This window comes from Tenebrio molitor, unplaced genomic scaffold (assembly GCF_963966145.1).
Source record: "Tenebrio molitor unplaced genomic scaffold, icTenMoli1.1 SCAFFOLD_577, whole genome shotgun sequence".
Classification (NCBI taxonomy): Eukaryota; Metazoa; Arthropoda; class Insecta; order Coleoptera; family Tenebrionidae; genus Tenebrio; species Tenebrio molitor.
Window position 1 is genome coordinate 2,274 of NW_027184172.1, and position 9,785 is coordinate 12,058.

Sequence of the window (9,785 nt, forward strand, 5' to 3'; positions counted from 1 at the left end):
GTTCTGAAAAGAACCGATTTTTTGTTATAAAATTCGTGTTTCGTGTTGTTCTTCCGAAACACGATGTGGAAAAATTTAAGCGCGTTCACCCCGAATACGTCTGGCAAGTTGGATGTCCTTTGGCATGATGGTTACACGTTTGGCGTGGATGGCGCACAAATTCGTGTCTCGAACAGACCGACCAAGTAAGCTTCGCTCGCTTCCTGGAGGGCCATCACGGCGGAGCTTTGGAAGCGCAAATCGGTTTTGAAATCCTGAGCGATCTCCCTCACCAAACGTTGAAAGGGAAGCTTGCGGATGAGCAACTCGGTACTTTTCTGGTAACGACGGATCTCACGCAGAGCCACGGTACCAGGTCTGTAACGGTGGGGCTTCTTGAACGCCGCCAGTGGCGGGAGCGCTTTTCCTGGCCGCTTTGGTAGCCAGTTGTTTCCTGGGGCTTTTCCTCCGGTGGACTTGCGTGCGGTCTGCTTGGTCCTGGCCATTTCGAATGAAACGAATGAAAAACAAAACTGACAATTATTAAAATCGACTCTGACGATCGTTAGACGTGCACGCGTCGAAAGGTAAACGGGTACTAAAAATTCCGCCATATTAAATTGTACTTTATACGTGAACAAAGTCAACGGCTGACTTCGTCGATTGGTCGATGGTGAACCGTTGAATCTATATAAGGCTCCGTTAGTTGAAATTTTGCCGTAGTTGACTTCCTAGGGACGAGGTGTGCAGGTATTTTGTGTCAGTTGAAATAATCTGAAAAGATGACCGGTCGCGGTAAAGGAGGCAAAGGATTGGGAAAAGGAGGAGCGAAGCGTCATTCGCAAAGTCCTGCGTGACAACATCCAGGGCATCACGAAACCCGCTATCAGAAGATTGGCTGTCGTGGCGGCGTGAAACGTATTTCCGGTTTGATCTACGAAAGAAACTCGCGGAGTCCTGAAAGTGTTCTTGGAAAATGTCATCCGAGATGCCGTCACCTACACGGAACACGCCAAACGTAAAACCGTGACAGCGATGGACGTCGTCTACGCTTTGAAACGTCAAGGACGCACCCTCTACGGTTTCGGAGGTTAATTTCCTGGCGCTCTTTCACCGTTCGAGAAAACCAGAATAAAATACGAAATAACAAAATCGGTTCTTTTCAGAACCACAAAATAAAAATAAGAGGAAAAAAAGAAACATGATGTTCTTTCGAGAAACAACGGTGAAACGTATTTCCGGTTTGATCTACGAAGAAACTCGCGGAGTCCTGAAAGTGTTCTTGGAAAATGTCATCCGAGATGCCGTCACCTACACGGAACACGCCAAACGTAAAACCGTGACAGCGATGGACGTCGTCTACGCTTTGAAACGTCAAGGACGCACCCTCTACGGTTTCGGAGGTTAATTTCCTGGCGCTCTTCACCGTTCGAGAAAACCAGAATAAAATACGAAATACAAAATCGGTTCTTTTCAGAACCACAAAATAAAAATAAGAGGAAAAAAAAGAAACATGATGTTCTTTCGAGAAACAACGGACAATTATTACTAACTGACTACCTGATAAATGTACCAAGATCGTAAACACCCCTTGCTTTCCTTTTGGCATTGCAGTCGTAAATGATAATAATACAAAAAGAAAAGATGCATCGGTCATTTTACGAAAAAAAAAAGCTATAGTGGCCCTGAGAAGGGCCGATATTTTGAGTTTTCGCCACGGAGATGGATCGATCGTTCGTTAAGGTTTCTTCTCGGTTTTTTTGGGTAAAAGTACGGCCTGAATGTTGGGTAAGACACCGGCCTTGGGCGATCGGTAACTCCGGACAGGAGTTTGTTCAATTCCTCGTCGTTTCTGATGGCCAGCTGCAGATGACGCGGTATAATACGTGTCTTCTTGTTGTCACGGGCAGCGTTTCCTGCCAATTCTAGAACTTCGGCGGCTAAGTACTCCATGACGGCGGCCAAATAGACGGGAGCTCCTGCACCGACGCGTTCCGCGTAATTTCCTTTTCTGAGAAGACGATGTATCCTACCCACCGGAACTGGAGACCGGCACGGCTCGAACGGGATTTCGCTTTTCCCTTCACTTTACCTCCTTTACCGCGACCTGACATTTTAAGTTCGTTCGTTAGACACCACGAGAAGTAATAAAACTGACGGACGGGACTCGTCGATTGTAAAAGCTGGTAGCTGTGCTTCGAATTTATAGCCTCCGGATAGGAGAATAGGACGTGACGATTGGTGGGAGCCCGTTTTCCAGGTGGGGTTCTGGGTGAACACACTACCTATCAGAAAGGTGGTGGTGCAAAGTTAACGCACGCACACGAGTCAGAGCAGTTCGCGAGTTTGTTGAATCGAATTGAATTGAAAAATGCCGCCGAAGACAAGTGGTAAGGCAGCCAAGAAGGCCGGGAAAGCTCAGAAGAACATTTCCAAGAGCGACAAAAAAAAGAAGCGCAGGAGGAAGGAGAGCTATGCCATCTACATCTACAAGGTGTTGAAACAAGTCCATCCCGACACCGGTATCTCTAGTAAGGCTATGAGCATAATGAACAGTTTCGTGAACGACATCTTCGAACGTATCGCCGCTGAAGCTTCCCGTCTGGCACACTACAACAAACGTTCGACGATCACCAGCAGAGAAATTCAAACTGCCGTGCGTCTGTTGTTGCCCGGTGAGTTGGCCAAGCACGCCGTCTCCGAAGGTACCAAAGCCCGTCACCAAGTACACCAGTTCGAAATAGATGTTTTTCGTTTCGACACATTTATAAACGGTTCTTTTCAGAACCACAAAAACTCTCGAACAAAAAAGAAAAAGACGTGAAACAGCGATTTTTAATTAACTTTTATTATGTCATTATTATTATTATTAGGTTTCATGCATTATCGGTATTTTGCACCCATGCCTATCCAACTTGTAGTTATGTGGTTATTGTATTCGAAATAATTTAGTTGATTGAGGTTATGTTATGAATAAATTTCTATTTTGCCAGAATACACTCTTCGGAAGAAGAAATCAAATAAACAATCGTACATCTGCTGAACAACCTAGTTGATGGTTGATGGATTTGCATTACCCAGCATATAGCCTAAATGTTCATCTTTAGTGAAATTAAAATTACTTAGCTTTTTTAAGAAAGAAAAAATTAGAACGAATTCTCATCGAAAAACCGCGATTCCTACAAATGATACAGATGGTTTTGTAGTCGCGTATGTTATTGAATACAATGAGCCGACATTTTTCCGACTCTTTGTTTCATCGAAAACGTTGTTGACATTAGCAAGGAACGTTAAGGATTCCCTGAAACAGACAATTTCACTGTTTTGGAATAGCAGTATGTGCAAATGAGAGGACAGAAGACTTTGAAAAAAGGAGTGAACAAAACTGTACTTTAGTACAGAATGTTATGTTTATTTTAATTTCAATTGTTCCTGTTTTAATGAGATTTTTTATGTTCCTAAATCATTTTCTATTTTTTTTTTCATTAGAGAAGAGTTATTGTCGAGTTATTATCTCTACCTAGCATAAAAATTAAAATACTTTGCAACATTACGTTATTATACATTGCATATCTGACATAAAATACTTGCAAAAATTACTTAGCTAATTAATATTACGCATGACAACTCACATTATTTACTTTGCAAAACATTATAGAATACATAACAGATAATTGTGACCCTGTGTATTGTTCATTGGAATTAAAATAAAAAAAACGTGATTTCGTCAATCGCCGTTATTTGCGACTTCAGGCAACTGTCGCTAAGAGCTATTTTTGTTTCTCCGTTCAATTTCCCGATAAAATCGTCGACTTAGTTATTAACTAAGTTCTTCAGTTAGGTGGTATCAACAATACCACAATAGCCATGTTGCCGGAGTTTTTTGATAAAAGACTTGCTAGTTGGAATACAGAAAATATTTACCAAACACCTATTCACGATAATAAACCGGGGCACTATTGTGGGTTTTCGGTTGGTTTTATATTATATTAGGTACTCACCCTTCGTAACGTGTCTCCACGAAAAAACGTCACTTTCACACTAACCAACTTTCGTTTTAACTCTCGCGACGATAACTGAAATGTTGACGCGCGCCGGACAGATTCACGGACATACAACCACCCACCCACCCCGCGCCCCGGTTTCCGTCTGGACTGGTTCTGTCGTCCGAGTGAGTGCCAAAAATTAGCGTTCGTCTATTAAATGATTGTCGGATGATGATTATTGACGGACACTTTTATCGCACCCGATCACACTTTTAGTTACTACCTACGTTTAGTATCGACGACGCATCGTTTCGATTATTGAAATTCGAATTGAATTTTTTTTTTTTCTAGTTTTCGACGTAGATTCGCGTGACACAAATATTATGAGCCTTTTTGGATCGATTTCGTGTGCATCACGCCATTTCTACGGGCGAACGTGAATGTGTGATGTTGACGTGATGGAAGCAACGTTTAGGCAATCCGCATTACGTATTACTATCAATTATATTTTAAACGAATGAAAACTTCAATTCAGAAGTGTGATAATCCCGATCCATTCAAGTTTTGTTAATTTTAGATTAAAAATGCGTGAGTATTGTACTATTGCTAACGATGCCAAAACATCGCATATTCATGTAAAAAGAACAAGAGCAACGGGCCATTAAGTTAATTTAAAAATAACTCGTACCGGATAAGTCGAATACTATCCAGGGAAAATTTATTAATTTTAAAAATTGACCGGCGAAACAGGTTCTCGCCTCCCACCACTTTTGTGTAGCGGCCGCCAAATCAATTTTGTTTTTATATAATTGATTCAAAAAATTGAAATTCACGCATAGTTATCTGTGCCTGAAGTGGGTCATTTTCATTGCATTGTTAGTAAGATCGAAACCATAGAAACCATACAAAACGCATACGACTATTTCTGTTTTTCATTTCACGCACTGTTTTTTATTAGTTACCTAGCAACATGGTCACTGCATTGAACTTCAGAGTTCCTTCAAAAATTTGAATTTTTAATTTCAATTTTTTGAATCAATGATTTAATATAAAAATAACTATTGTGGAAAACAGCAAAAAATAAAATAATACCACTAATTGGCGGCTGGTCAGGATAGACCTAACGTTCGAAATTTAGAAAAATATTTTTTTATTTTAATACTGTTACTTTTCTAATGAAGTGCGAAATAAGTTGTGCCCCATAGCTATCTTTTTTATTTTTCACTACGACAATTACAAAGTGTTGATATTCACAACTTTTCGTGAGCACTTCGATAGAAATGAACAAGAACGCAGGAAAATTCCACACCGAATATTAATATTCTGTCTTGGCCCATGTTTACTTTTATCTACCGCAAAACAAAATGTTCGGATTTGTCAGGGGTATTCTGATTTAAAAAAAGAAGAACATTTGACGAATATTTTAAGTCTCAAACGTTTGGAAAATAATGCAACAACAATTCATAGACTACAAAAAAGCCTATGATTCAGTACCACATTCATGGTTAATTAAAATTCTTAAAATTTATAAAATTAATATTAAATTAAATCACCTTCTTTATATGGATGACATAAAACTTAACAATAACTGAAAATCAATCAATATGTCGTGGTCATTACGAAAATTTAGAATATATAACTAAAGAAGGAGAAATCATTAAAAATTTAAATAAAGGAGAATTTATAAATATTTAGGTATTATCAATCAAATCAAATAAATCTATTCTTTTGGGTGTTATAAAATGGTCCAAAACTAATTTAAAGAATATAAATATTCAAACTAGAGTTCTCTTTACAAAATTTTGTAAACATCACTCACCCCAAATCTGCTGTTGAAAGATTTAATTTACCACGCGAAAATGGTGGTAGGGGTTTTTCAAATCTAGAAATTCTACAACACAATCAAATTGCTTCACTAAAAAATTATTTTCTCAATAGAGCTCGTGATATGACACTATAGCAAATATAAAACAAAAGTCTTTACATGGGAGATATTTTAAAGAGCTGAGGGTTTTATATTTGCAATACAAGATCTTGCACCGTTTTGGCTCACAGCGAATATAAAAAACGTCATGATATATTCGCAAAAATTATACACATGAATTTAGCAGTTAAATTCAATTTATTAAAGGATACACAACCACATTACATTTATAAACCAGAAAGTTGTTTAGAAAATGACAATTACAAATTATATTTTGATCGCACAGTTTTAACTGACATTCACATTCAGCATAACAGACCAGACATTATTATTTTAAATAAACAACAAAAGCAAGCATATCTTTTAGATATAGCTGTTCCAAATTCACACAATATAACACAGACATATAATACAAAAATTAATAAATATATTATTATAATTTCAGCAACAGGAATAGTACCGCAATCTCTTTTTAAAAATTTAAAAATTTTGGACTTAGAGAACACATAAAACACAAAAAAGTCAAAATGTGGAGGCGAGACGCCGGTAATTATGTTGATAAGCACTGCACTACTGCCGCCGGGTGGAGGTGGGATACGAAAAGAAGATGCTCTCACTGCTCTCACTCACAATAAGTTCGGAAAAACCGAATTTTATTATCGTATTTAATTGACGTCACAGTTACTTTGGCGAAACAGGAGCTCGCTTTTCGAAGGCATGATGAAAAAGACAGACGAATCAATTTGATATATAAAACCTAACAGGAACGGCTGGTCCATGAGGTCATTTGGGTAATGACCCCCTAAAAAATAAAGGTTTTACCCAACACCAGCCGCGACTGCAATGTACACAAGACTATGACTGCTACATATTATGTTATTTCAACCAAATCAGAAGTACAATAATTTTGAAAAGTAAGTGCAATGTATACTTCTAAATCTATCTAAATTTATTAATATGTAATTTTTTTCAAAACTATCGATCTTTCTTTGAAACATTTTCAATTCACAATTCACTGTTGGAAGCGCTGTACTTTTTAGTATAAATACGTATACGAAAAATTAAAATAATAGTTGAATTAACACATCGTTAAATGTTACGAGGAACATAGTTTTTTGGATTACACAGCAAAATCTTGGAATTTCAGTCCGATATTACTCCATTGAGTCTTTGGACTCACAAATAAATACCTCGAAAAGCCGACAAACATCTGTCTAGAACTTTTCTAGTAACCAGAGGGTATCGTAAACGACCCGTGTTTAGACCTCTTTCGTGAAAGTGACCGACCGCCGGCGCCGCTCGATTTCGTCATAAATCTCAGCCGTACCCCCCACGATAATTGACAAGTCTGTCATACAGCCCTACCATTTAAAACCTTTATTCTCTTCGTTTTAAAAATAGTTTCGCATGGTTTTTCTCTCTTCTCGTTTTACAATGGTCCAGTGACTAATAAATGAGTGTTGTGTTATGAGTTTGTTCGAGCTCAAAAAAACGTGGTTCGAAATTGTTTAACGTTTAACGAATGGTAAGTTATTCTAGTTTTTATGTTGGTCTTAACGTGTTAGGGGCCAAGAATACAACATTGTCTGTCCATTATAACATAGAACTGATATGTTGAATTCAGATCTCTAATTATTTAAAAACCAAAAAAATAAAGCAGCAGTCAAAGTGGCATGTACGCGTAACCTAATATATATTTTTTTTACATTAAAAGATCGCCGTCTTCCTCGTCGCACTTACGACATTTGCATATGTTATCTTTGTTAAACTCACGGAAGGAATATAATGAACCGGTCACCCGTCCAAGTGCTGACCGCTGCCCGCGTGGCTTACCTTCGGTGATCGAACGACAACCTTTACCGTTTGACGAGTTTTTATTCTGCAATTGTTTACAATTAATCGACAAAAAAAATTGTTTTCTTAATTATCTAGTACTTAAAGCTATGAATCTACATTATACGGGTCTGTGCATGTTTCCGAATACCTGCACGAAAAACAAATCGGTTCGGTGGTTGCTATGGATTTCAAAAAAAAACAAAAAGTGTTGGGGGGCAACGGCACGCGGTGTTCCCAAGCGGTCACCCATCCAAGTACTGACCGCGCCCGACGTTGCTTAACTTCGGTGATCGGACGAGAACCGGTGCTTTTCAACGTGGTATGGCCGTTGCCGTGGTGTTTAGGTGTGATCGTTGGTGTAAAATATATTGCTTTTAACATTCCGATGCACGAATATGAACATCAAAACGCGATGCGTTTCGTTTCCGTATGCACTTACCCTCTGACGACCGACGTCGGACCGAACTAACGGGAAATCCCACAACAACCACCACGTCACGCTCTAACGACAAGAGAGACTACTAGACGGACTGGCGATCTCCCGCGTCGCACATTTTTCGACCGCCGGCGGCGGTGGAAAATCCAGAATTTCACCCCACCTACCGCGCTGCTTGCTCCGACGACGACGAGATTCCCACATTTGGATCGACCGAAATATGTAAGTAATATCAGGAAGTTCCGATTTTCGAGAGGAGACCTGTGTTTCTATTTACCTATCTATAATAATTATCGTTATAATCATCATATCATTATTATTATTATTAACATTATTATTTATTACCATTATTATTATTATTATTATTATTTATCGTCCCTCGGATTCGGCGATCTTCGAAAATCCAAGTTGGACCGTTAGACATTCGAACGCGGTGTGCGTGGCTGACGAGTTGTTATTTTTGGCGTTTTTTCTTCGATCTTCACCCCGACTTCGGACGACGCAGGTCGGACACGAAATTACGAAGAGAGAAAGACGGAAGAAAGGAAGAAAACCTGAAGATCCGTCGAAGAAAATATCGGAAAACTCGTAGGTGCGGCATCGGTCGGACGATGAAGACCGTCTCCTTTCGGATGATCCTCTCGACGGACTTTCGGCCGTCCCGAAGGGTCCGGACGGCAACGGGACCCGTCGTCGACTCGTCCCGTTTCAACTTCCGCCGAAAACGATCGACCTGAACGTCGGAGAGGCGGTTCGCGGCATCCTGTTGTCGGAATTGCCTCGGTTCGAACACCAGGTCCTTTCTGTGCTTCGACCGTTTCGGAAGCGTTTGGCGACGCGAAGATGTCGTAAAATCGAGAAGGTGGCGCGGTATTCCGGGAAGAGATGGACCAATATTTCGGCGAACGAAATATGGATTCCCGGAATCGACGCGTCTACCCCGCACCGCCGACGTAAACCGTCGGTCCCGAATCGAAACCGTGACGACCCGGATTTAGGGCTGGTGGTTGGAGGGGCGTGTACCTGATTCGAAACCCACCGACGTTCCGAGACGAACTTCGCTATCTCCAGGGAAACTTCGGAAACCGAGTTCGGCCAGCTTGATCACACGGTGGCGATGGTGATCGAGGAAAGAGGACGATGCCATCACGCGGGCAACGATTCCGAGGCCTGCAATTTCTTCGACGGCGGACGCGGTGCGCGTTCAGTCTTCCGTCCGCAGTGGCGACTATTTTATAAAGACTTAGAAAATTTTTTTGTTCAATTCTCGTTCACGAGGTGCTCGAAGTGTACGTGTGTGAGCAAGTGTTTTTTCAATAATTATTATTAACTTTTAACGTTTTAACGTGAAAGATGGCCGACGTCGAAAATCAAACAGCATCATCGGTCACCACCGGTTCCGCTGCCACCCCTCAATCCCACGCGAAGAAAGAGAAAAAAGCGAAAAATCCCAGGGCGAAACCGTCCCATCCTCCGACATCCGAGATGGTAAACAACGCCATCAAGGGACTCAAGGAACGCGGAGGATCGTCTCTTCAGGCCATCAAGAAGTTCGTCGCCGCAAATTACAAAGTCGACGCCGAAAAGGTCGCCCCTTTCATCAAGAAATATCTGAAAGGCGCCG

At 40.4% G+C, this 9,785-nt stretch overlaps 1 non-coding gene across 1 annotated transcript; it reads right to left on the reverse strand.

Annotated features, from left to right (window-relative positions):
• Window positions 1-7,938: 7,938 nt before the first annotated feature.
• LOC138140906 (5S ribosomal RNA) lies at window positions 7,939-8,058 on the reverse strand. Its single transcript, XR_011162817.1, has one exon. It is a non-coding gene; the product is annotated as a 5S ribosomal RNA (ribosomal RNA).
• Between the last annotated feature and the right edge of the window lie 1,727 nt (window positions 8,059-9,785).